Genomic DNA, 27,753 nt, shown 5'->3' on the forward strand with positions numbered 1-27,753 from the left:
GGGAGTAGTAATGTATGCACAGAGGTATCAGTGCAAGGGAATATGACCCACTCCAGCTGCTCTGTAGCTGAACTCAGGGTCCATATCATGGAGTCAAAAGAGACAGTTTTGTGGACATTTGCAAGAACCAGGTGATGAAGGTCCTTATTTGTAGCAGCCCTGCGAGTGTGCCACAGGTTCCCCTCTAAAAGAGATCCTACTACAAAGAGTATCAGCTAGTTGATAGCCTCTAGCCGCCACACTTACTTATGGGCTCACACTGAAGCCTCATGTTCTCCGAGATGCTCACAGCCACTGTCTGGGCATGGTGCAGGTACCTATGAGCTTGGCCATTCCTGTGCAACACAGGACACCTCTAAAGAGCAATCTGCACTGGAGCTCTGTATTTGGCCTGACCATGACTTTCTCAGAGCTGCATTGCAGTCTTCAGTACTTCCTACTCAACCCTCCCTCCTTCCATTTCCTGTCCACAGATGTCTGATTTGCACCACAGCCTGATGCTCTCTCTACCCAGGCTACTCTCTTCCCCTTATCCCTCAAAGAGACTTCCCTCCCCGTATTTCTTACGCTTCTAATTCTGCCTTGGCGTCTGCTTCCTGGAGAAGCTGAACTGACTGAGACTTCGTAAGATGTTTGGACTTTGAACTCAAATCAATGACAAGCCAATGAAGGGTTTTACCTAAGGGACATCACATGTTAAAACCTTTGTTAAAGAAAGATTCTTGTGGGTATGGTGCAGGGGACCCATACAGGAACAAAGAGACTTGAAGCAATGAGCCTCGTTAGGAGGGAGAAAAAAGTGAGGACTTTGAATGGGTCAGTAACAGAGGCTAGAAGAATAAAGGAGTTAAAAGAGAGAAACTGGAGATAGAAACAATAGAGCTTGAAGACCCACAGGTTGTTAACTGCAACAGAGAGGGGGAATAAAGGATGATGAGGACATGTAAATTATTAAGCAGGGCCATATTCCTCATCTCAAGGAATTTTTGGAAAATGACTTGCTATTGGATATTCCTCACATGAAATGTAGAAAAGGCAAGTTAGCAGCTGGCTGTGCACCTTCTGCTATACTCCTCTCCCTCCACCAGGATGGACTCTGGAAAAGAGAGCAATGAAGAGTCCCCATAGAGAACTGGACTGAAGACTCAGATATGGAATCCTCTGTTGGTTAATTAACACTTGAGGGTTGGTAGGAAGCGGTGTGCTCAAGACAGAGCAGAGATGTGAGCTTCTCCATGTAAGGTACTAGAAGCTGTATTAGTTTCCTAAGGCTCCCAGAACAAAGCACCCCAAACAAGGGGGCTGAAAACAACAGATATGCATTGTCTCACTGCTCTGGAGCCTAGAAGTCTGAAATCATGATATTGGCAGGGCCACACTCCCCTCACTGATGGTTCCAAGGGAGAATGTATTCCTTCTTCCTAGCTTCTGGTGACTTCTGGCTGTCCTTAGACTTGCTTGGCTTACAACTGCATAGTCTCCATCTCTGCCTCTGTCATCACATAGTGTTATCCCTGTGTATCTTCACATAACTTTCCCTCTGAATGCATCACTGTCTGGGTCTCTGCTCTTATTATAAGGATACCAGTCATACTGTGTTAAGAGTTCACCAATATAACCTCATCTCAATTAATTACATCAGCAAGGACCCTGTTTCCAAATAAGTTTATATTCTGAGGTTCCAGAAGGACATGCATTTTGGGGGAGGCATTATTCACTTCAGTTCAGAGGCCCCAGTGGAAGCTTACCAAGACCCTTAACCCTTCACCATGCCTCCCTGAACTTTAGCATTACCTTAGGAGACTGTGAAAATGACTTTTAAGAAGCCTAACTAGATTTAATATATGATTCTGGCTACAATGTCAGTACCAGCACATGTGTCTTTGTAATTCTCTACAAGGCACAGGAAAGCTGACCAAGATTTACTGTGGTATCAGCTCAGATATTGTAGTCTTTCCTCAGCTGATCTAGGATTTCTCTCAAGCATTCATTCACTTCTTTTCCTCCAGTCTTGGACAAGGCCCAGGGGTTTGGGGAGTGTTAGGTTAACTTTCAAATTTCTTTACTACTTTCTGAACATTTATTTCCTTTCCCGGTTGTTAGAAATCTACCTTACTTGATCAATCTTTGGTATTACCACTATGTAATGGAAAACTTTTGAGAACTTGGAGAATATTTTTTTTTCCTCCCAACAAATCTGAATGTCAAGATTGTTGTCCAGTTATGAACTTGAAACTATCTGAATTTGAAGCTCAAAATTGAGCTGTGATCCATCTGTTCTTCACTGTATCAATGGATCCTTGAGGAAGACACTGGGCTAGTGACCTCAGCATCCATTCCCACAGCCTTCTCTTTTGTCTCCAATTAGGTTCCGAGTAAGATGACTGCTCACTTCCTTTACTGCCTTGCAGCCTCATGTAGTCAAAGGACTCAGTTTTGGTCACCAACACACGGGTGGAAATTTGCTTAGGTACTTTAAGAAAGCTTTTGGTTTTCATAATAAAAAGAAAGATATGGCTGGCACCTCCTCTCTCCTTTCTTTACCCTTCCTGGATTAAACAAGAATGGGACCCTGGCCATCATGGAATACTGACGCAAAGGCTAAAGTGATATCACTGAACCAATGAACCGATGTCAACAGCATACATCTCCAACTTCTTAGGTTATAGTACAGAAAATTAGAAGTGTGACAAATAAATCCTTAACATTCCTCTTGCCAAAGCAATGAGTAAAACTGATCCAAATGGTGAGGATTTCCAAGCAAAAATGCATGATGAAAACTACCTTGGCATCACATCTCCACCACATTACCCATACTTTCATCACTCACATATATGTGCTAGAGTCAAGACTAGACCCTAAGATTTTGAAAATTTGATGTGATTGTAACCAGGATAGAGAAAAATACAGATAGAATAAAGATAGGATACAATCGAGAAGATAATTGTTAAGTAAAATTTCAAATTTTGAGTAACTAGAACAATTGAATTCACTTCTAGAACATTTTTTTCCTTTTGCTTTAGGATAAATTATCAAAATAGATTAGGTGTAATACAGAGACTCCCCAAAGTAGGTATTATATATCTTAAATACTGAGTTCAATAAATTAAAAAAAAAAAGACCCTTTAGTAATTCAAATGTGAAACAGATGTCTATCTCTTTGTTTCTGGATATTATGAAGCCACCATTAACCTGAAGGCAGCTGTTGCCTTTGAGATCATAAATTGTTTCCTTAAACTGGAGCTGTGTTTAGAAGCGGCTTATTTTTTTTTTTTTTTTTTTTTTTTACTTTTTTTTGTGTTGAATTTGTGCAGCAGATGAGGAGCAGAAAACCCCTGGACAGATCTGGAGAGGCTATACTTTTGTCCTCAAAGGGTAGCACCAGAGGTGAAGAGAGGGCCTCATGTGAACTTTAGGCACCTGTCCCACATAAGTGAGAGTGACTTCTTTAGAAAAGAAGGAGAGAGAACTGGTGGCAGACACCCAGGTGAGAAGGTGATAAAGAATATCCTCAATAGTAATGATCCAGTGGTTCCTTAGATAGCTTTAAGGAGATGAAAAACAAAATGGATGTCCCTGCGCCCACTGTGGCAAGAAGAATGATTCATGAACACAAACCCATGTGAGGCTTAGCAGCTCCCAGAAACAAGGGGAAAAACTTCACAGACTAGGATAGGATCTGGCAGTTCAACTTCTAGAGTCTTAAATTTGGAATATGGTTATAGAGATGACCTTGCATCTTGTTGCGGTGGCATCCCTATTATAATAACATTTAGAAAACATTAATGACACTAAAAATCTCTAGTGGTGGAATACAATGCTGGTACCAAGCTTTTACATCTCCTTAGAAACACACCCTTTGCTGGTATAACTTTGCACTGCCCTCTCTCTAGATCAACCACCAGCCAGGCAACTCTTAGATAGAGAGAGGCCTCAGCCAAAATCAGGAAAGCTATCTAGTCAATCCCAGATGACCCTGGCACTTGACAAACACTTAGTGTTGCATGCCTCTGACATTTAGCCGTTGTGTGTTTTGCAGCGCTATTGTGGCGACTCATACCTTCATTCTTCGAGATGAGTAATACTGGCAACATCACATACTATTTCTGAGTTTCGGTTTGTATTTTTTTAATCTATAAAATAGGCCTAACAATACCTTCTATACCAATATGTTTTAAACATTGAATGCGATAATTCGGCACGTATGATAGTATTTCTTAGAAATGGTAAAGACTGAATACATTAATCTTAAGATCTCATTATAGTATAGACTGTGCTTCTGTTCCAAGGATCACGTTTCTGTAAATATTTCTGTATGCGAAGCCCTGTGAGGATGGGTGCATGTGCGCTGCCCTACAGGGTGCTCCAAGCTTCAGAGGGAGGCACTAAGACAAAGTCTCTCAAATGGAATTCTAGAGCAAACTGAGTGTCTGTAGCTTTGGCCATGTTGACGGGTAAGACAAATGAGCCCGGAAACAGAACATCACCTCCACACTTTTCAGTTGGATAGGACTTTATGGAAAAGGTAGGGAAGTAGGGGAATGGAATCGGCCTAAGGTTCAGAACCAAGGAGCACTGAGCCAAAACCTGAGCTCCTGCATTTGTGGCAACTTGACTTCAGCAGGTTCTCTAATCCCACTGAGCCTTGGTTTTCTCCCTGATAAATGGTAATAACAATAAATATCTTGTAGGGTTGCTGAAAACATTTAAGGAAATACATATATTTAAGTCTCTGGAGCAGAGGAGGCACCCTTGCAACTGGATGTCAGAAACATGGTCTTTTTTGGGGGCCGTGGGGCATGTGGACTCAGGGAGCAAGGAGCCAAGTAACATCACTGGTGATTCCAGGTGCTTGATGGTGAGAAGAAATTTGGATAAAGAAAGCAGCAAAGAAAGTAGTCTCTTCGGTGTGTCAGTTTCAAGGCATTGGAAGGTTTTTTTTTTCTTTTGCATTGCATTACTCTGTATTTAAGTATGAGGTGGCTCAGAACAAAAGCCAGATTTTTAAGTGTTCAGAACAATGAGATGACTGGTATTCTGTGTATCAGCACAACACCACCTAACATATGAAAATCTTACACTCAGTTAGTTACCAGCTTTCCATGAATATCTGTTGCGATGTTGCAGCCTGACCTTACTTTTAGGACTTCGTAGTTTTGACTCCAAAATTTAAATATGATACTTTATATTTACAGAGTACTCAATAACTTAGAAAACACGTTTCCAGGTATTATTTCATTTCTGACCCACTCAGCAGTCCTGTGGAGTAGTGATTCCTACCTTGACTTGAAGATGAGGAAACCAGTTTTCAGTGGTTAAATGACATGTCCAAAGTCACAAAATTATTGGATGGGGAGTCTAATTTGCAAAGCTGGTAACAAAAGTGAGACATTCATGGAGACATTTTGTATGGCAGATGCTACGGTAGGCTTTTGTAGTCAACTTTCCTAATCAGCACAAAACTTTCTGTGACAGACCAATGGGAACCCTCTCAATAAGTAATGGCCCACTCTCTGGTCTTGCTTTTGTTTTCCTTTTTCTCTCATATGTGAGTTGAGATGTGCTTGAGGAAGGATGACTCCAGTCCAGGCCCTTAAGAATAACCTATGAGTAGTCCAAACTCTTCATGACAACTGCATTCTCCTTTGCCAGTGTGGAGATAGGCATGTGATATACTTTGGCCAAGGAAATGAAAGACAAGTTTGTGGAGGCTTCTGGAAAAGAATCCCACCCCACTCTGCCTTAATAGAAAGAGAGTGAAAGACGTACAGGGAGAACCCCCAAACCCTTCCTTCCTGCTTTGGGTATTGTTGTGTGAGGCTCTGAGGCTGCAGCCATGGCAGCCATTTCAACCGTGAAGGAAGATGAAAGCAAAACTGAAACAAAAGGCAGGCTGACCCAAACCCTGATTTCCTGGAGTGGTGTGATGAAACGACATGGAAAAGCCTGCTTCTGGATTCAAGTGCAATAATTAAAGGGTGTTATTATTAACGTCTGGTTGAGTCACATATTCTATCACTTGCTTTTGAAACCATTCTGAACAATACATCTTCACCAAAAAGTACTGTGATCATTCCATCACAGACTGAGGAACGAAGAGTGTAAGTAGTCCGAGGCCCCACATGTAGATTTCAGATTTGGAATTTGAACTTTTGTGTGTCTGCTGTTGCAAGCTCTCATCTCCTAAGCTATGCTCCCATGCTGCCTAGCCTCCCCAGTCCTCTGTACCTCCCATTTCCCATCAGTCTGTGCCACGCAAGAGCAGGCAGACAACGAAGGGTCCGACATGTGTGTTCCTGGAACATAAGTGGTTGTTTCTTGCAATGCCTAAAACAGCAGTCCCATAAATAAAATTGCCTGCTGCACACTCTGGCTCACTAGGGTCCTCTTTCTGTTGTGTATCTCAGTACTGGGGAAAGCAAACCTGGAAAGTTGGAAAGAAAAGAGGGCTGGGAGGTAAGAAAAACAAAACAGAACAAAGCAAAACAAAACAAAACAAAACAAAAACCTGATTTCAAGTTCTGGCTTAGCCATTTTGTCAGAGTGTCACTTTGGGCAAATCCTCTGATCTCTCTGAGACTCAGTTTTTTCATCCATCAAATGAGAATAACAACCTCTGGCCTATTTTCTTCCAGGGTTATGGTAGAGATGACAAGAGAGCAGGCGTGTGGAAGTCTCTCACAGCTGCCTAGAATAAAATATTCTTAATACTAGAGAAGATGTCCTTGGGGCAGACACGGGCCCTTCCTGATCTACTGTAGAGACTAAGGATACTAATGGTCCTTAACATGAACATTACAATAATGTTATCGCTTTTGATGAATTTATAATTTGTAGGTTGTAAATTCAAACATTCTCCCCTCTGAATGCCATTTTGAAGGTTAATGAATGAAATACATGATTTTCAAATCCCAACGGTTGGTGTTAATTGGAAGCAAACACACACCTTCAGGTTTGATCTCTCATAACAAGACAGTCAGATAACTTAACCTCAAAGCAATTCATTACTGCACCACTCACAGCTCTTGGAAGACAGGAGACGTTTCAAAGGCTTTGGATGTGTGTATATGCTCCCCCACTGCCTCCTCCTCTTTGCAAAAATAGTAAACTGCAAGGAAGAACGGAAACAAGGGAAACTTAGGAGAACTTGGAGGATTTTTAAATAACCTGAAAATAATAAATCCAGAGGATTTATTTAGAAACAACCCAAGGCCCTAATGGTTGCTGGCACTTGCTACTTATCCGTGATGTAATATTTTGCAACCTTCAAATAGCATGACCTGGAAGACTACTTGAAGATACAGGACTCTACACTCAGGGTCAAGAGATAAAGGTGAGTTGGAAAGAACAAGATGCATGATTCCAAAGGAATAAAATGTCGGTCTCACACATGTACGCACACACCCAGCCAGAAGGGGCTATATAATTTGGCTTTCTGACAGAGAGAGACCTTCAAATTCAAAGTCATACAAAGTTTTTCTTTCTTTTAACTTAAGTGTTGGAGTCATTTCCTTTTTCGTCAGAGTTAGAGGATATGGAAATAATTTTTAGAACAGTCTCCAATTATTCCGTGCCTTACTGTAAGCATGCAGTGTGTGGAGCACGCCGTATGTATTCACCTCCACTTAGTTCTTACCACAAGCCCGTGAGGAAAGTACTCTTCTCATTCCCGCATTATGGATGGGGAAATGGAGAGTCACAGAGAGTAATGTTACTGCTTTCCCAGCTGGTGAATGATACTGCCTGGAGTCGAAATGTGATAAATTCCAGAACTAGTCTCTGACTGATTAAAACGATGTCCTCTCGACTAAGATACCAATGTATATATATTTATGTAAAATTAATTTAATTAAGACACATGGAAGTATGGGAAGAGTAAGAGGCTTTTCTTTGTTTTCTTATATGAAATGAAACTGAAATAAATGTCATTGGGCCAAGAGCACTTGACCTCCTGAATGTTTTCTAACTCTGGCCTCTTCCCCACTTCCTTGCTGCCACCACTTTATTTTGAGGCTCCCCATCTCCCACCAGATCATCCCAGCAGCGTCCTTGCTAGCGGGCTCTCTACTTTTAGCCTGTCTTCCTTCAGCCTCTCCTTCAGAGCGACCTTTCAAATACACAAATCCTATGGCTTCAGGCTCTGTGTGAGATACGGCCAAAGATTGTGCTTCCAGAAAGTGCCTGCAGACCAGGCCCACAGTGCAGAACTTCCACACCCCAGCCCTGCCTCCTGCTTGTCTCTCTCTTTTACAACACCAGGGCTTTGCAAATGCAAGTCACAGCTTTTATTAAATCATACATTTAGTGGGTCATGATGGGTGTAGAAAAGCCACACACATAATAGGAAACATCAGAGTGCACCAGAGGCATCAGGGGTAAGCATAGTTTCCTTAAAAATTTATCTTAATTTTATATACTTTTAAATACAAATCTTAAGTTTTGCTGGAACATCTGTTGCTTACGTAGGTTGTTTTCAAACAGCTAATGAGGCTTCATTATATCACACTTCCTAAAATTCTCCAAACATTCTAAGCTGTGCCTCCCTCTGGGTCTGTACTTTGTTCTCCCACCTCTGACTTATCCATTATTCACAAGGGATATAGTGCCTAGGGACCATAATACTTTTAGAAGCCAACAAAAATGTTTTAATTAAAAGAAAAAATAAATTAGAAGAAATGAACATAATTTAGGCTGGATTATATTTGTCTTCATCCCAAAGCAGTCATAAAATATAATAGTTTGTGCATGTGTGTGTGTATCTGTACACACATATATGTATATACACACATGTGTATACACACATATATATGTATATACACACGTGTGTATGTATGTATGTATGTATATATCTATCTATCTATAATTTTAACATCTGAAAGACCAATAAAAACAAAGGTGCAAACGTGCCTGGGAACCATGAGACTTATAATCCTACCCTGGCTCTCCCCTCTTCCTGGAAGACCCATGGTCCACATGGAGAAGTCTTGCTGGTTCTTAAACATCTTACCCAAGCATCACCCTTCCCTGACGGCCCTGTTCCAGCATTTTAATTAATGTATGTATTTATTCATTTATGTATCTACTTATCTCTTGCAATGACAGTTTCAAGCAGAGAGTAAAATAATCCTAGCCAAGAACTAAGAACATTTATTATGTGCCAAATACAGCGGTAATGTTTTACTGCACTCATTCAGTTTTAGCCTCACACTATGGGGTAGATGCTATTATTATCATCCTCATTTTACATTTGAGAAGATAGAGACTGAGAGAGATTGAAGTATCCCTGTCTGTAAGTGGCAGAGGGAGGGTTTAAACCCTGGCTGATATCTCTGGAACCTAGGGAGGTTGTGTTGGGGTAGAGTAGAGAAAAGGAACCCCCTTCAACTGGCTTCGTGATTCCAGCTGGAGAAATGCCAATTGGTGTAACATGTTTGGAATTTTTTCGTGTCTTGCCTATGCTCCTGGGTAGGGGAATGACCATGTGACAGCAGCTCAGCCACTCTCTTCCTCCCCCTCTTCCTTTTCACTCCACCTGTCCACAGAGAGCATGTAGACAGGCTCTCTGGTTCTCTCATGTCCTCTGGTCTGTCCCCTACCATTTGAGAAGCTCGGAAGCCTTCAGCAACTCTTCTGTATGTCTCTTCTGAGATTCATGAGGCTAACACACCAAATCAGGTCTTCACCCTCTTGCCCCGTTAAAAAGCTTCCACTTCTGCTGGTCTCTCATCTGGTTCCACATTCAGACACAGCTGAATGGTGATCGTTATCTGGGCCCATTAAAATATCAACATGTTCCCAATCATAAGGCACAAAGACAACTCAGAGGAGGGTGTGAGGAACTGTCCTGAAATTGTTAGAAAAGGCTCTTTAGAGAGGTAGAGAAGGAGAGTTCGGAGCTGAGTGTTTTAATACTGATCTCTTTGCAGCAAAGAATAAGCACTTGTTTGAGAGGGAGAGACTTAGAGTTCAACAATTTGAAGGTATACTGATCTCCAGGAGCACAGTGAGTAACTGAATAAACACCATTCTCGATGGTAGTGAATCTACTCATTTAAAGTGGTTATTCAGGGGGCTAACCTTTTACATGCCTTATTTAATTTTCACAGTAAATCCCTGAGGTAGTAAATATCCTTACCTCCTTTTTATAGATAAGTAAACAAAGATTCAGAGATATCAAGTAGAATGCCCACATCAGCAGAACTACTTGGCAGTAAATAATTTTAATAGAGATTGAGGAGTCAACCACGTTTGTCTGCCTCCAGTGTCAATATTCTTACACTGTTCATATGGTCCTTTACCAGTATCACTGTGTCTTGTACTTGGCTCCTGGATAGCTCTCAGCTCCAGATGTTTTGATTATCTGGTTTTTTTCTGTGTGACTCCCCATTAGAATGCAAGTTCTATGAGGGCAGGAACTGTGCCCTACTCCGCCTACTCCTTTCTATTTAATCTTCAGTTTTTAGCGTATTCCGTGTATTCCACCACATTTTTCTGGAGTTTTGCTATTTGCCCAGCCCAACATGCAGTGTGGGACATGCTCTGATGAGCAACACAGACATCATCCTACCCTCTGGTGCTGATTTATCGGAGGAAACAGAAAACTCACAAGTTGGATGGAAAAAGTGATTACAAACTAATATAGAAGTGCTGTGAGATAAGGAACAAATAATGGGATAGTTTGGTAGACAGAGCATGAAGAAGGAAGGCTTCACTGTGGATTCTAAGGTGAGACTTGAAGAACGACACAATCCAGTTCAGGAGGCATACATTTGAAGAGGGAAGAGAATGAATGTAGCACAAGATACCAAGAGGATTCTGATATGCTCAGAGTCAGGACTGAACAGAGCAAGTGGCAGGTGAGAGTTACACAGCACCTTGTGGAAGACTTTAATTTCAGTTCCAGATCAGTAGGCGAGCACTAAAAAATGATAAATAAAATAGTGAGCACGGGGATGAAGAGGCGAGGATGGTACCAAAATTCTTTGGAAAGTGAAATGGACAAAGCTTGCTGATACGTTGACTGGAAGGTAAGAGAAGAGCCAAAAGTGGCCTGATGAAGCGCTTCTATCTTGAGTGGCTGGGTAGGTGGTGGCGCCATTTTACAAGGATGGAGAAGACAAGGGAAACAGAGTTTGGAGCAGAGAGTGGTGGGGAAGATAGTAGAATTAACTTATATTGGAGATGACCATGGGGAACCCCAGTGGAGATGTACAAAATTGACAAATGGCCACATCTTGCTTCTATGACTACACTCTTATCACTGCTGGCAGACATGTTATACACCTGGATGCAGAATGCAATAAGTGGAAAATTCAAAGTAACAAGCATGCATACCTTGAATGGTATTAAAAAATCAGTCAAATGTGAAGTGTAAAAATGTTTCACTGTGGGTATAATCTTTTTGCACAAGGGCATTCCAGGCTTTCATCACCAGTGTAGAAAACTGAATTTCACAAATTCTCAAACTGATACTTCTATACAGTGGCAATTAGAAATTAAACAGGTGAAGAAAGCATATCCACCTTCTAATATGTATATTTATATATATGTATTTTATAAATGGAAGTGTATTGCCTTAGGATATATCTATTACCTAAATTAAGAATGGAATAGTAGCTTTGACATACCTGTCTGTCATTATTACATCTTAAAATCCATAAATAAATTTCCTGTTTTGCTTTTTTTTACTTTCTTAGTAAAATAGATTTCCACGACTTAGGTGTGTATCACTTCCCTCTTCTCCCATGAGCCAGGATATGTCCACATCAAATATCGGCCTGAGTCCATTTAAGAAAGATTTTCTTATACTCAAGAATGAAATCATTGCTTAATATAGGAGTAAATGTCTCATCTCCCTATCGCTCCCCACCTTGCCCCATATTTATTTCAATTATAGACCTAGAAATCTGGTTGGGGAAAGAGCTGAGAGTGAAAGATTAAGACATAAGGCTGCGTCTTTAGGACACTGCCCTTTACTTCCTAACAATTTGGACAACAGTAACCAAGCAGCTTGCAAAAGGGCAAGGCCACCTTCTAGCAGGAACAAGACATATGCAAATGAACATTTACTCTCTTGCTAAGCAAACATGGTCAGTTATTACAATGGGCCAATGGGGGAACAGTAAAAAAAATAACAATATAGAAAATAAACAGAATTTAAATGAGAAAAATATTAATCACAGAAATGACTTGTTGTTCTGGAAATATCTTCTGAGGTCATGGAGGGGGACAATCCCATGATATATTTCCAAATAAATTATGATGGCTCCCATTAGAGGTCTGTGAAGGGCACCAAAGACGCTCTATGGAAAACTTTTTATAAGGAAAATACCTTGCAATTGCTATTGGTATGATATTGGCACGTTTGGCCCAATAGGTAGACTGGTAACCTATAAAACATAACTCAGAGAAAAGTAGACAGCATTGGACCTGTTTTTTTTCCAAAAAATCTCTATATTACTCTTATAAAAAAGTAGGAATGAGGTAACAATTATGGGAAATAGCTTAGAAATGCTTCAAATAAAAGAATTATAAAGACTTGAGACTTCTTTCTCACACCTACTGAAATCTTGTAGATAAGCCTCCTATGTTTCCCAAATGCTCTGACGGTACAGTCCAATAGGCTCCCTTTTCCCATGCTTTGATCCTTGTGAGGACTGAAGACCCCTTGTGGCCTTTGTGAAGAAGTGATCATTACCAGAGTGAGCTACTTATACACAATAACTGAATTCTGATACTCCCTTACCTAAGCTCCTTTAATGGCTCCCCAGTGCCCCAAGACTGTTCATACAACCTAGTGGGGTTTAAAGAGCCCGTCTCCAGCTGTATCTTCTCCCTCCACTTGTAACTTACAATCTATCTTGACTTGTGCCCCATAGATACTCTGTTGCCTGTCATACCTAGTGGTTCCTTTAGCCTGTAATATGATTTCCTGTCAATGGCCCACACCTGGAAAGGTATTCTTCCCTTGGCTAACTCCTCCTCATTCTTCCTTCTAGACTCAATCCAGGCATTGCCTCTTCCAGAAAGCCTTTACCACTCCCATGACTGGCATAAACCCACAAAACCCTGCATTTACCCCAATTGTTGCATTTTGTATTATGAAAATGATTTGTTTCCATGCCTGCCTTCACGACTAGACTGAGAGCTCTTTGAATAAAGGAAAGGCATCTCATTCATCTTTTAGTACCATCAACTAGCACATACCAAGTACAGAGGAAGTCAATATATGTTTTTGTTTTGCTTTTCGACTGAACAAAATGATTCAATACTAATTTCACTCTACTTTGTCCCAAATCTCCTTGCTCATCACTTGCAGAAACATTCCCGACACCCGAAAATAAGACTGTGTCGTTTCAGGGGCTAAATCAATAGGCCTCTCTTCAGAAATGGGAAGTTGGGAATAGGAAAGGAGGGTTGCTTTGATTAAGTAGAGGGGGCCCCAGAGGGTAAGGAATGCCAGCCAAGGTCTGCCACAAAGTGACAAAACATGTTAATTTCACAGAGGGGGGCCTCCCTGGAGAGGGAGTGGGCACAGTCAGCTGGGAAAACACAAACATCTTGTCATCCTCCTCAAGTTTCTGTTTCGATTTTGGCAGAGTTGTCATTGACCACCCACACAGGAGAGATAACGTAAAATCTTTCGAGTGGAAATTCCTGGAAAGTCTAATTCAAATGCAGTAAGTATGAAAGGGACAAGCTTCGTCTACGCATAGACGTGTGTGCACTCTGTTTTGTAAAACTGCATTCTCCATGTCGGCTACTAACAAACATAATAAGCAATGCTAGTTTGTGGGTAAGCTCATTAAAGATTTCTGCAGGCAAATTCACCAAAAATGCAGGCAGTCTGTGCTTTTAGATCAAACGCATTCCTGAGGACTTAGACTATAAAGCTGACCTGGCAAAGTTATTCTTTCTGTGTGGGAGCCACTGCCTTTGTCTTATTTGTTAAAGGAAGGTGGGGAAGTGAAAGCTCCTGGTAAAGACAGAGCAGAGCCCAGCCAGTTAAGTGTCATGAGGCAGCGTCCTCGCCTCCAGCACCTTTCATTTCACTTGGCTTCATGAAACATTTATTGAGCACCTACCATGTGCCAAGGAGAGATCCCGGAATTACAAAGCTGAGCATGACATTGCCTCAAAGACATTCATCATTCAGTTAGGGCCAGTGTTCTGTGTATATTTCTACTATGTTAAAAAGTAGCCTTTAAATCCTATTTTCTCGCTGAAAGAAGTCTCTGCTCTGTGTCCTTTTGCGCCCCGTGCCTCAGCCACTTACCTGCCATATCTTGCCACTAAATATTAGTGATTTTTGTTATAGCCTTTTTCATACTATTCCCAGCTTACTGGTTTTTGTGTGTTCTCCTCGACCAGGCTTGGGAATTCTTGGGGGGAAGAGGAGAAGTTAGGTTAGAAGTGGTTAAGGACGTGAACTCTGCTTCAGGAGTAAATGGGTTCAAGTCTGAAGTCTGCATTTATCAGTTGAGTGACTTTAGGAAAGGCACCTGGAATCTCTGTGCTTCAGGTTCCTCACTTTTGAAATGGGATAATCACATTACCTGCCTCGAGTAGCTGTGATGGGGATAAATGAGTCGATACATGAATGCTTAGAACAGTCCTTGGCAGGCAGTGAGCACCCAGTGATATTAACTATTAAAATTTGTATGCACGCACACAACAATGCCCAAGCCCTGTGTTGTAACTGCCAGCCTAAACTGCCAGTACTTGCTTCTAGCTTAAGCTCTGACCAATGGTTGAACATTTACATCAGCCGAGGGTGATTCCATTCGCTCAGTTGTCTAAGAGAGGAATCTCTCTTGGAAAGACTCTCCCCTGCACCTCCCCCGTCCAACCCAGCATCCAGCTCCTGCATCTAACATTGTGATATGGCTTCAGTGACGTCCCGTCATCCCCAGCACCCTCCCATAGCTTAGGTCATCGCTGGTGGTACCAACCACATACCACTTCCAAACTGCTCTCCCTCCTCTACTCTGACACTGTCCAGTTTATTTTTAATGTGGTGATTGGAGAAGCTACTAAAACCATCAAATAGGTCAAGTCATTCCAATGTGAAATTTTTATTGGGTTCTTCTTAGTGTGAAAACCAAATCCTGAATGTGGTTACAGAGAGTGTGATCTTGTCCCTCCCTAGGGACTCAGCCTCACCTTGGGTCACCCCTGCAGCTGTCTTCATTTCCTTGAGAGTACCAGTCTCTCCCTGGGCTCAGGACTTTCAGCTACTCTTCCCCACCCTTCACATCTCCAAGGGCTCAGCTTACAAGTCACTTCCCCAGAGCTGCTTTCCTCAGCCTTCCCTCGCCCACTCTAAATGCCATCCCTGGTCATTGCTTAACTCTTCTATGCATAGTAGACAGCACAAATTGTACACAAAGATGTTTTTGAATGATTATTTGTTCACTCTTCATGTCTCCAACAGTCTGTGAATTCCACAAGAACGGGCACTCTGCTCTATTTACCACTTTATCCTCAATGCTTAGCAAAGCTCCTGGTGCTCAGGAAATAATTAGCAAACAAATGAATGCCCAATAACTATTTAATAAACATGTGAAACACAGCAATGAATGAACTAGAAGAATCTGATGAACCAGTGCTGTAATAAACACCAGGGCTCTGATGTGCTTTACTTATTTTCTTTCTAAGCTTTTTTTTTTGTTCAATATGAATTTGCTAATGAAGGAGCTATATTATGAACCATCTAATGCAAATGGAGGGCCGTATTCATTCTGAGGAAATTAAATGTATCTGTGATCTCACTCCCTAGAAGTGCCGATGAAACAACAAGCCCAAATCCTTTTGTGTAAAGGAGCCCTTGGTCGTGAGCACTGTACATAATGTCTGGTCTTGTTGTGATATGTGTGCACAAATATATGTAGAATCATTTCCGAGCCCTCCAGAAACCATATTTCAAGATGCTTGTATTAAAGCACTCATATCATACTAATTCAGCCAATAATTATACATGGCAGTGACCTGGGGTGAGGAGGATGGGAAGTGAATTAGATTTGTAGAGATGAAAACATTGAGACCTTGCACAAGACTGGGTGAAAAATGGAAGTTACACATACCTATGGAACTGAAGATCAATCAGAGACTCAGAGAAGATTAGAAATGACAGGGCTCGGGGCGCCTGGGTGGCTTAGTCGGTTAAGCGTCTGACTTTCGCTTAGGTCATGATCTCGCGGTCCATGGGTTCGAGCCCCGCGTCGGGCTCTGTGCTGGCTGCCAGCTCAGAGCCTAGAGCCTGTTTCAGTCTGTGACTCCCTCTCTCTCTGACCCTCCCCTGCTCACGCTGTCTCTCTCTCTCTCTCAAAAATAAATAAAAAACAAAAAAAAAAAAAAAAAGAAATGACAGGGCTCTTGATGATCTTCTAGTAGAAAATAAGAAGGAAAGTGCAGAGGGTTTAAGAGACTCAAACAGACCTGTGTTCAAATCACGACTGTGCCACATGTGGCTTTGAGATCTTGGCAAAATTATGCAATCTTCCTTATTTGCAATTTATTACTCAAAGACAGAGACAATAATACTTTTCTTAAAAGAATCTTGTGTGAAGTGGGAACTTAAGACAGATAGTACAGTGCATGGAGCACAGTACCAGGCATGTTTTGAGTCTTTAAAGAGGGACTCAGCAAGGGTTCTAATTATCCTTTATTATCTAAACAAATTATTTTATGGATGGAAAGTACAGGACTTAAAGAAGAAACGATTTGCCAAAGGCCACATGGCAAAGCAGAGATAAAGCCAGGAATGTTATACATGACTAAAAAAATCCCTATTTGGTATTTCTACCTGCCCCCTAACCCCTTTCCTCCTTATCTATCCTTCTGTACGTGCACATCATAGAAGATACAGCAACAGATGCAGAACAATGGAAAAGGCACACAAAGGCTTTTCTGGTTCCAGCAATATTTATAGCAGAACATATAATTTGAGTAACTTCCTATTAGTCGCACTCCCTGTTATGGCACCTATACGACTGAAATCAATACAATAAAAATCATTTCAATGCTTAAGTTGAGTCCAAAATAAAGCTAATTCTTCAGAGTTAAGACATGAATTAGGAACTGAACTCATAGTTTGAGAGAGCTAATAATGTTGCTTCCTGGGGCCAGGACATGAGTAGGAATGGAGATCAGTTTCTGTAATATTTTCTCATAACTTGGAGATGTGAGATGGTATCTTGTTCCTGCACAAGACAGGCAGTTTTAACAAGGACTTTTGGATAAATCCCAGATCATTAAAGGATAAAAGAGAAAACAACAGTCTTCCCCTAGCAAGGGGTGATGGCAAAGATACTTCATACAAGTTCATGTTGTGACTTGTATCTTAGTATTGGCTTAGATGGAAAAAAGCAAACATTTTAATCTTAGATCTGTGCTTCATGTGGATTTAAAGTTCAGATTTAAAATAGAAGGCCAACGTTACATCAGGCAACTCTAAGCTGAGAAATTCATATTAGACTGGTTCCAGTTTAGTGATGCTCCTTAAGCATCTGGTAGAAAAAAAAATGCAAAAGCACTTGTGGGGCAAAAAAAATTAATAACTGAGAATCCTGGTAATAGAAAAATCTGATAAGGATGATAATTTAAACATATTTAAGTAATTATAAATATTAAAAAATAAATTGAAACTATAAGCCAATAACAAATAGGCAAGTTTGATAAAGAGTTAAGTAAAACTTCTAGACATGAAAAAGAATTTGAAAGAAAGACTAGTGAAATAATGTGATAAACAAAAATTAGATACAGATCAAGAGGGGATTAGTGAAGTGAAATATATTTAAGGAAACTATCAAGAATGCAACACTGAGAGAAAAAATAGATGGAAAATATAAAAGAGGTTAAGTGACATGGGAAACAGAATAAGAAGATCAAAAAGTAGATTGGAAAAGAAAATACAAAGAATGTGAAAGTGTAGGTGATGTAAAATTTGAAGAAATCGCTACCAAGAACTTGGAAAAATTAATGAAAGACATAATCCCTCAGATGTAAAATCACAACGGATTCCATGCAGAATAAATAAAGTGAGCCTAGACCAAGGACTGTCATAGTAAAATTACAGAATACCAAAACAGAGAGAAGATAGTTAAAGTAACTTGGATAAAAGACACATTACCCAGAAAGAAATTATCCCTCGTATGATATTGTGTTTCTCATTAGCAGCAAAGAGGTCAGGCAACAATGGAATTGCAATTGCAAAGCCTCCAGAAAACTATAAACTATCCTCCTAGAACTCTATATTCAGCTAAAGTATCACTCCAGAGCGAAGATAAATAAAGATTCTTAGCTACCTAATAACTGAAGGGATTTAACAGGAGATTTAGCTAAAAATACAACAGGGTCTTTTTCAGGAAGGGGAAAGGGAGAACCTACAATGAAGGAAAGGATGTATGAAGAAATAGTGAGTAAAGCATCTGATTAACATATGGATCTAAAATAAACATTGATTATATAAACCATGATAGTACTATTTCATTTAAGGAGAATGAAAAGGTGAAACTAAAACACTAGATATCAATAACAGGTGACAGAAAAGGTGGCTTGGGTAAAGTGTTCTAGGGTCCCTGTGTTTCTAGAAAGGAGGGGGAAGATGCTGATTAACTTTAAGAATGTAAAGGTAGCCAACAAAATAGTGGAAAATAGAATGGATCACTTCCTAGAAAACTTAAGAATCAAAAAGGACAGAAGAAAGGAAATTTGATCAATTTAACATTAAGATAAGCAAAAGAGGGAAAAATAGGAAGATAAAAGCATGTTAACCATAAAATAACAAGATAATAATAAATCCCAAGAAATCACTGATAGTCACAGTAAATATAAATAACCTAAATTTGCCTTTTACCTAGAGACTCACAAAAAACACAAGGACACAAAAGAACTCAGATAAAGGGATGGAAAAAGACGCTTTTGGAAAAAAGATAGGCTAATCAGATAATGACAGTATAGATATAATAACATTAAATAAAGTAGACTTCAACATTAAGTTTTTATTAGGAATAAAAAGGGTCATCATATAATGTATAAAAATAATTGTTTAATGTTTATTTATTTTTGAGAGAAAGAGAGAGAGAGAGAGAGTGGGGAGGGGCAGAGAGAGGGAGACACAGAATGGGAAGCAGGCTCCAGGCTCTGAGCTACCAGCACAGAGCCTGACACGGGGCTCCAATTCAGGAATCACAAGATCATGACCTGAGTGGAAGTCAGAGGCTTAACCGACTGAACCACCCTGGAGTCCCACGAAAAAATAATTTTCAAAGAGCCATATCAATTTTAAATTTGTAAACTTAGCAAAGTAGCCTTAAAATATGAATGGCAAAAATTAAAAGTACAAAAGGAAATTGACAAGTCCATGGTTATATTTAATATATTTAATAATTTAACACAATTATCTTGGTAATTAATAGATAAAATATCTTTAAAAATCATTAAAAGTATGGTAGTGGTAACAAATAATAAGTTTTATCTAGTAAACATAGTAGAGAATGGTTTTGTTGAGCATTCACGCAATGTGTCAAACATTTGATAATGGGGGTGCCTGGGTGGATCACTTAGTTGGTTAAGTGTCTGACTTTTGATTCTGGCTCAATTCATGACCTCACAGTTGGTGAGATGGAGCCCCTCATCAGGCTCTGCACTGATAGTATGGAGCCTGCTTGGGATTCTCTCTCTCCCTCTCTCTCTCTGCCCTTTCCCTGCTTGCATGTGCACACACTCTGCCTCTTAAAAATAAACAAACATGAAAAAGAATTTAAATTGATCATGTATTAGAAAATGAGAAAATCTCAGACTATACCAATGAAACAATATTATTGAGCATATTGTCTTACCACAATGCAAAAAATAAATAAATAAAAAAGAAAGAGAAAAGAAAAAAAGGAGGTCAATGGCAAAGAATAATTGGAAAATTCTGTCCTAGGTTGACACTTTAAAAACACAATTCTAATTAATTAATGAGTCAAAGAAAAAATGGAGTGGAAATTAGAATATATTTACAAATGGATAATTAAAATAATATATTTTAAAACTTAGCTAATTATAGCTAATGCAGTTCACAGAGGAAATTTATGAGAATTCCTTTATACACTTATATGAGAAATGAAAGTTGAAAATTAGCTGAACAGCCAACTTCAGTGATTAGGGGGATAAAAAAGCAAAAATAAGATAATAAACAGATACAAAGAATAATAAAATATATCAACAAAAATAAAGAAAATAGGAAATACAGATAGAGAGGATTAAAATACTCAATGTTTGCTGCTTGGGAGGAGTAACAAAATGAAGAAATATTTTGCAAGATTGATCAAGAAGAGAAGATACAGAAAAATAGGATAAGAATAAAAGATAAAACTGTGGATTTATTAGAAATTTTAAAACATAAGATAATTCTATCTGAAAATGCTTTATGCCAATAAACTGGATAAATTAGACAAAACAATTTTGTAGACAGCAAAACTGACTCAAAAAGTGATAGGAACCAGAATCGGTCACTAACCACTAAATAAATGAAATCCATAGTTTAAAATATGCAGGTTTCCTTCCTTAGCCTTAGTTTGGTCATGAGTTCTTCATATGCAGAATTTCAGGAATGTCATCACTGTGACTGTTTTGTTTTCACACATCTACCATATCTTTTTTTTTTTTTTTTCCTTCTGTTATATAAACAGAGCTCATCCTGTACCAGATTCTCTTCCAGGTACATGTGATGAAAAATGAATCAGACATGGTTCCTACCCTGGAGGAGCTCACAGTCTGGTAGAATTTCAGAAAAAATGCACCAATAATGTAAGCAAGTGAATGGTGCAGGGTTATTCTAGATACAGGGTAAGAAAGGATACAGCCATTCCTGATTCGCCAAAATGCAGCACAGTGTTGGAAATGAAGGAGTCACACTTTATTTTTTATTCGTTTAAACTTTTTACTTTAAAATTTTTTATTAACTTTTATTTTAAACTTTTTATTTGGAAATAATTTTCAACTTATAAAAATGTTGCAGGAACAGTACCTAATCCATCAGTCTAGAAGCTTCAACCTAATTCTACACAGATGGAGGGGAGACAGAACAGGACATTAGAGTTCCACCCCCTGAATTTATGGACCCAGATATCTTCTGGCAGGGTAGGAGAGGAGGAGGCAATTATTTCCTAATACTGGAAACTTTATAGACCCATGCTGTCTCTTGCATGTATCCATCTCTGGCTCTGGCTGTCCAGTTCCTCTTGATTTTGAGACTTTCTTAAGCCCAAAATGTCTGTGAGAGTCCCACTGATTGACTGTGAAGGACCCGTAAATGTAGAGGCATATACAGTCAAATAAATAGGAAATGGCATTTCTCCACTGAACTGGTTTTAAAGTACTTTTTTCCAACAGGTCAGTTCTGGAATTAATTTGATGCATCAATTCTAGACTCAGAAAAATGTAGTCGGGGAGATTATTTTGAAGGAGTTGAGCCATCCAGTCTGCACTGGTGCAAAGAAATGGAATAGTCAGAAAAGCACTCTCCTACTTTGTTCTCTCCATTATGGGGACCCTTTGGGCTTCAAAATTAGGCAGATCACCTGTCTTTCATTTCACTGTTACTTCCTTAGTCCATTTTGGCTATAGGTCTTTAACCTTGGGCGGAACTGCAGAAAATCTCTATTTCTCACATGCTTTTTCTCATCGCAGGTATTCTAGGAGCTTTCAGTGGAAAAGAAATGCTATTGTGACAATTGTTGATATAGATATTTCTCCATGAGAAATATTTTATGATTCAGAGTAGAGAATTTTATATAATGCCAGAGTAGAGAAAATATTTGAATTAAAGGAACATCTGGCTAGCTACAGGTCACAAGACTGAGAGGATATTGAATGGAAGCTCATTAGTAGGTTTAAACTGCCAACCTTTTTCCTATTCTTCGTTTCCTTAATTACTTTATTCTTGATTCTCTTGATTGGAGATGATGGGCCATCCGCACCCTATTATATGAGGAATCTTCCTAGGAGATATTGAATTTCTCTCTTCTTTCACATTTCCTGTGTTTAAGCCCCTTTTGCCAATGGACAAAAGGACTGGTACCAACTCAGCTCTAGAAAGCAGCTCACAACCTCCTGTATTAATCTTTCTGTAAGTACCTCACCCTCTCCTTTAAAATTATCAATATCACCAGTAATGAAGCAACAGAAAGAGAAGTCAAGAAACTGATCCCATTCACAATTGCACAAAAAACCATAAAGTACCTAGGAATAAACCTAACCAAAGATACAGGAGATCTGTATGATGAAAACTATAGAAAACTTATAAAAAAAATTGAAGAAGACACAAAGAAATGGAAAAACATTCCATGCTCATGGATCGGAAGAATAAATATTGTTAAAATGTCATTACTACCCAAAGCAATCTAGACATTCAATGCAATCCCAATCAAAATTGCACCAGTATTCTTCTCAAAACTAGAACAAACTATCTTAAAATATGTATGGAACCACAAAAGACCCCAAACAGCTAAAGTAATATTGAAGAAGAAAACCAAAATGGGAGGCATCACCATCCCAGACTTTAGCCTCTACTACAAAGCTGTCATCATCAAGATCGTATGGTATTGGCACAGAAACAGACACATAGACCAATGGAATAAGAACTCAGAATTGGACCCACAAATGTATGGCCAACTAATCTTTGACAAAGCAGGAAAGAGGATCCAATGGAGAAAAGACCGCCTCTTTAACAGATGGTGCTGGGAGAACTGGACAGCAACCTGCAGAAGAATAAAACTAGATCACTTTCTCACACCATACATAAAAATAAAATCAAAATGAATAAAGGACCTGCATGTGAGACAGGAAACCATCAAAACCCTAGAGGAGAAAGCAGGAAACAACCTCCTTGACTTCAACCACAGCAGTTTCTTGACACATCCCCAAAGGCAAGGGAATCAAGAGCAAACATGAACTACTGGGGCCTCATCAAGATAAAAAGCTTCTGCACGGCAAAGGAAACAATCAGTAAAACTAATAGGCAACCGACGGAATGGGAAAATTTAGTTGCAAATGACATATCAGATAAAGAGCTAGTATCCAAAATCTATAAAGTACTCACCAAACTCCACACCTGAAAAACAAATAATCAAGTGAAGAAATGGGCAGAAGACATGAACAGACACTTCTCCAAAGAGGACATCCAGGTGGCCAGCAGACACATGAAATGACGCTCAGCATCCCCCATCATCAGAGAAATACAAATAAAACCACACTGAGATACTACCTCATGCCTGTCAGAGTGGCTAAAATGAACAAATCAGGAGACTCTAGATGCTGGCAAGGATGTGGAGAAACGGGCACCCGCCTACACTGTTGGTGGGAATGTAAGCTGATACAGCCCCTCTGAATAACAGTGTGGAGGTTCCTCAGGAAATTAACAATAGAACTCCCCTATGACCCAGAAATAGCACTGCTAAGAATTTACCCAAGGGATACAGGAGTGCTGATGCATAGGGGCACATGTACCCCAATGTTCATAGCAGCACTCTTGACAATAGCCAAAACATAGAAAGAGCCTAAGTGTCCATCAATGGATGAATGGATCAGGATGTGGTTCATCTATACCATGGAATACTCCATGGCAATGAGAAAGAATGAAATCTGGCCATGTGTAGCAACATGGATGGACCTTGAGGGTGTTATGCTGAGCGAAATAAGTCAGGCAGAGAAGGACAAATACCATATGTTTGTACATATAGGTGGATTAGGAGGAACTTAATGGAGGACCATGGGGGAGGAGAAAGGGAAAAATAGTCGGGGAGAGGTAGGGAGGCAAACCATCAGAGACACTTAAATGCTGAGAACAAACTGAGGGCTGAGGTGGGTGGGAGAGGGGAGTGATGGGCATGGAGGAGGGCACTTGTGGGGATGAGCACTGGGCATTATAGGGAAACCAACTTGACAATAAACTATGAAAGAAAAAAATATGCAAAAGGAAAAACATTTTAAAATTAAAAAATATATTAATATCAGTGCTTTTACTGATCAGGAATTTGAAGTGGCTTTCAACCATGACTTTTCAACCACATGAGGGCCACCCAAGGAGATTTCAGAAATCCCAACACGCAGGCCAGAACCTAGAGCAATTAAATAGGAATTTCCGGGGGTGGAAATCAGGAATCAGAAATTCTTAAAACATCTTAGTAATACCATAATACCAATGTGCAGCCAAAATAATTTTGTCTTTAACTCTGTGCTTCTTAAACTTGAATGTGCATACCAGTTACCTAGCTGTTTGTTAAAATACAGATTCTGATTCAGTTCAGCTAACGTGGGCCTCCGCTTGTGCAACCCTAATGAGCTCAAAGAGGATGCTGATGCTGCTAGTCTACAGTAGATGGTAAGTAGCAAGGTGCTTGTGGTAGCAAGTTTTGTTATTTTGTTGTTGGTGGTGGTGGGTTTTTTTTTTTTTTTTTACAGTCATGAGGTCTTTTATTTTTTTACATTTACCAGGCCATGAATTCATAGGGTATGGGTTCCAGCAGCTCAGGCTACTTTCCATTGGTTCTCAGAAAGTGTGCTTCTCTGGGTGGGGCAGGCTGGCACTTCAGATGAACCCAAGTACCTTTCTCCTTGGCTTCCTTCTTTTTCTGATCACTTTCCTTCACACGCTATCTCAGATATCAGGAAGCTATCTTGGTTCTTGGAGTGCTTAATATGCTCAATACATACATTAATTCTCTTAGCAAGAATCTTGCCCTTGTTTGTTTCCAACAATGTCAACAGCACGCTGGGTAACCTTGTAGACTCCTCCAGGTCTGCCATGGAAACATTTGGGGGGTGTTCCTTTTTGAACAGTGCCCATTCCCTCAACGTCCACAATATCACCTTTCCTGTAGATCTGCATGCATGTTGCCAAAGGAACAACTCCATGTTTCCTAAAAGGCTTAGAGAACATACAGCAAGTACCTCTCCTCTTTCTCTTTGTGTTGGCCATTTTGGCTAATTATTGGAAGATGGTAGTTCCAGCAGAAAATCTTTTCTTTTTTTAAAGTTTATTAACTTATTTTGGGAGGGGTGGGGCAGAGAGAGGGAGAGAAAGAGAAGGAGAGAGAGTTAGCCCTTGCCCTCCCCAGTTCTCCTGAACAAAAGACCGAGCATTGCCCACTGGAAGACCAGATCTCTTCAGCAGCTGGTAGCGTTGTAGGCCGGAGTTAGCAGTCACTCAGCTCCACCATCCTGGAGCTTCATGTGACACGAGAGTCCCAGTATGTGCTCTAAACTTCTAGGGTAGAATGACAGGAAAAGTGGTTTCCTTCATTCCTCAGAGCCAGGACAGGAGCGTGCCCATCCTTCTTGATAATTCTCCCAGGATGCAGGATCAAGCAACTGTAGGAGGAGAAGTTAAGAAAAGAGCACTTTTGGGGCGCCTGGGGGGCTCAGTCAGTTGGGCGTCCGACTTCGGCTCAGGTCATGATCTCACGGTTCGTGGGTTTGAGCCCTGCATCGGGCTCTGTGCTGACAGTCAGCTCAGAGCCTGGAGCCTCTTTCAGATTCTGTGTCTCCGTCTCTCTCTGATCCTCCTCTGCTCATGCTGTCTCTCTCTCTCTCAGAAATAAATTAAAAAATTTAAAAAAACATTTAAAAAGAAAAGGGAACTTTTGAAATTTTAAGACAAGAAGACTAGCACCTTGTATGTTTACTGAGGAAGAAGCCCTCTTGGCAGTGGGCAAGACCTGAAGACTCAGTGTTTTCTTTAAATCAGTGTTTCACAGGAATATGCTTTTTCCCCGGGGGGGAGGGGGGGGGTTGTGACCAGAGACATTATTGGAGTAGCTCAGATTTGAGCAGAATGAGAAGAATTTGGCCGAAGAGGAGGACCTCGGGTGAACTGACTCATTCTTGTCCCTGGAGAAGCCATCAGGCATTCCAGCCTCCCTTTCAGTGAACATTCTAATGACTAATAATGAAAATAAAATACTTCTTCATGCTATTTACAGAAGTAAGCCGATATTTTATTTAAAACGAAATGCAAAACAATTCACAAGAGACAGTTTTTATATGCTTGTTTAACCTGCCAGCAAACCTTGGGAAAAACAAATGAAGACCACCTTTCCCTGCTTCCCTGGGTGCATCCTGAAGTAGTCCATCCGAGGACAGGACCATGCAGTGTAGCAGAATACGTGATAATGAGCCTTGCTTCTGAAGCCAAATCAAATCTGGATATGAACTTGGTCTGGTCTTCATTCGAGGTGTGACCTTGGGCGACTTCCTTGAACCCCTTCAGTCCATTGATTTGTTATCTACAAAATGGGTTCTCGTGAGGATTGAAGATTACCCACTCAAAATGCCGGGATCATCTCAAGGCTAGGGTAGTGGTGGCTATTAGGGTTTTAAAATTTGGCCTTGCTTCTTGACACTCAATGTTTGGCTTGTTTTTAATTGATGAATCCCAGATATGAGAGAAAATTAAAGATAAACTAATGGCTGTAAAGGATTTGAAAAGTTCTGGGCTCTTGAAGACTCAGATTCTTCTGGGACATGGAGTCTAAGCAGCAAACATCTGGAATATTTAACTTCTAGACAAAGAAAGTCATAAGGCTGTTCATAGTCAATGGCAATTCCTTCCTGAGTCCTCCTCCTTCCCTTCTGGTGGGTGTAGGGGTGCACTCTGGGGCTGGAGCCAGCTATAGGCTCTGGCTGAGGGTGGATGGCAGGGCAGAGCTCAAGCAATGAGGACAGATTGGAGTCTCCAAGGAAACCAGAGCTATCGAACTCCTTCTCTGCATTTCCCCAGAGCGCAGAGACGCAGGCTCCCTCCTCTGCAGGCCCAGCTTGCAGTGGTAGCCTTGCTCCAGCAACTCTGGGCTTTTTATAATGTACTTCTCAGCAGAGGAGTCACACAATGTAATTACGTCCATGAATTTGCCATTTCCTTATTCTCAGGCCAAGTAGTTCATAGCCAGGAACTTGTATGAAATAGAGTAGACTCAGGTTTATCCCTCTTCCAGGGAGGCTGTTTTTTGTTTTAATTTGTTTTTTGGCTCTTTTTGTTTTGTTTTGTTTGTTTGTTTTTTGCCTGAAAGTCTCACAGTAATGATTATAAGCATTTTGGTCATTCCATCTAAACTGTGAACAGTGGCTTCTAAACCTGATGGATCATTCGTTTGCAAATTGAACCTAATTATATGTTTAAACATGCTATTCTCTAAAAAGAAAATTAAAAACATCATCTTTCATAAAATTTTGGCTTCAGAACAAATATCTCTTTTTATAGGACCTGAATGTAGTCTTATTCCACTCCTAAAGAAAATTGTGCTTTACTGAAAGTAGTAAGGGGTCAGAGAAAAAGGATGAGAAAGATAAATTGGAAGAGGAGGCCTTTGTGTTCTGTGATCTTTAGGCATACAATGGATGAATGGAATTTTCCAGACAGAAAGATATTAGCTTTGATAGGATACCTACTATGTGCCAGGCAGGTACTTCCTTGGTAAGAGGAAGTTACTTTTCATTTATTATATGTCAGTAATTATTCTAAACCATTGTATAATTTTTTTTTCATTTATTTTCACAATAACTCACTGGTTACTAATCTATAGAAACTGAGGAGCCTCACTGGTTACTAATCTACAGAAACTGAGGAAGGAATTGACTGTAACAGTTTTACTATATTCCTTAAGATTTACATCTAATAAGTGGTGAAGCTGGAAATCAAACCCAGATATGTCAGTCTGTTTACACAAAATAATACTGCGGTAAAAGATGGCCCTAAAATGCGAGTGG

General features: G+C 40.1%; 1 pseudogene; it reads right to left on the bottom strand.

The window, feature by feature from the left end:
- Positions 1-246: 246 nt before the first annotated feature.
- On the bottom strand, positions 247-24,967 carry LOC120224113 (annotated as a pseudogene).
- Between the last annotated feature and the right edge of the window lie 2,786 nt (positions 24,968-27,753).

The sequence above is a fragment of the Hyaena hyaena genome, unplaced genomic scaffold (genome assembly GCF_003009895.1).
Source record: "Hyaena hyaena isolate Hyena2069 unplaced genomic scaffold, ASM300989v1 scaffold_1109, whole genome shotgun sequence".
Classification (NCBI taxonomy): domain Eukaryota; kingdom Metazoa; phylum Chordata; class Mammalia; order Carnivora; family Hyaenidae; genus Hyaena; species Hyaena hyaena.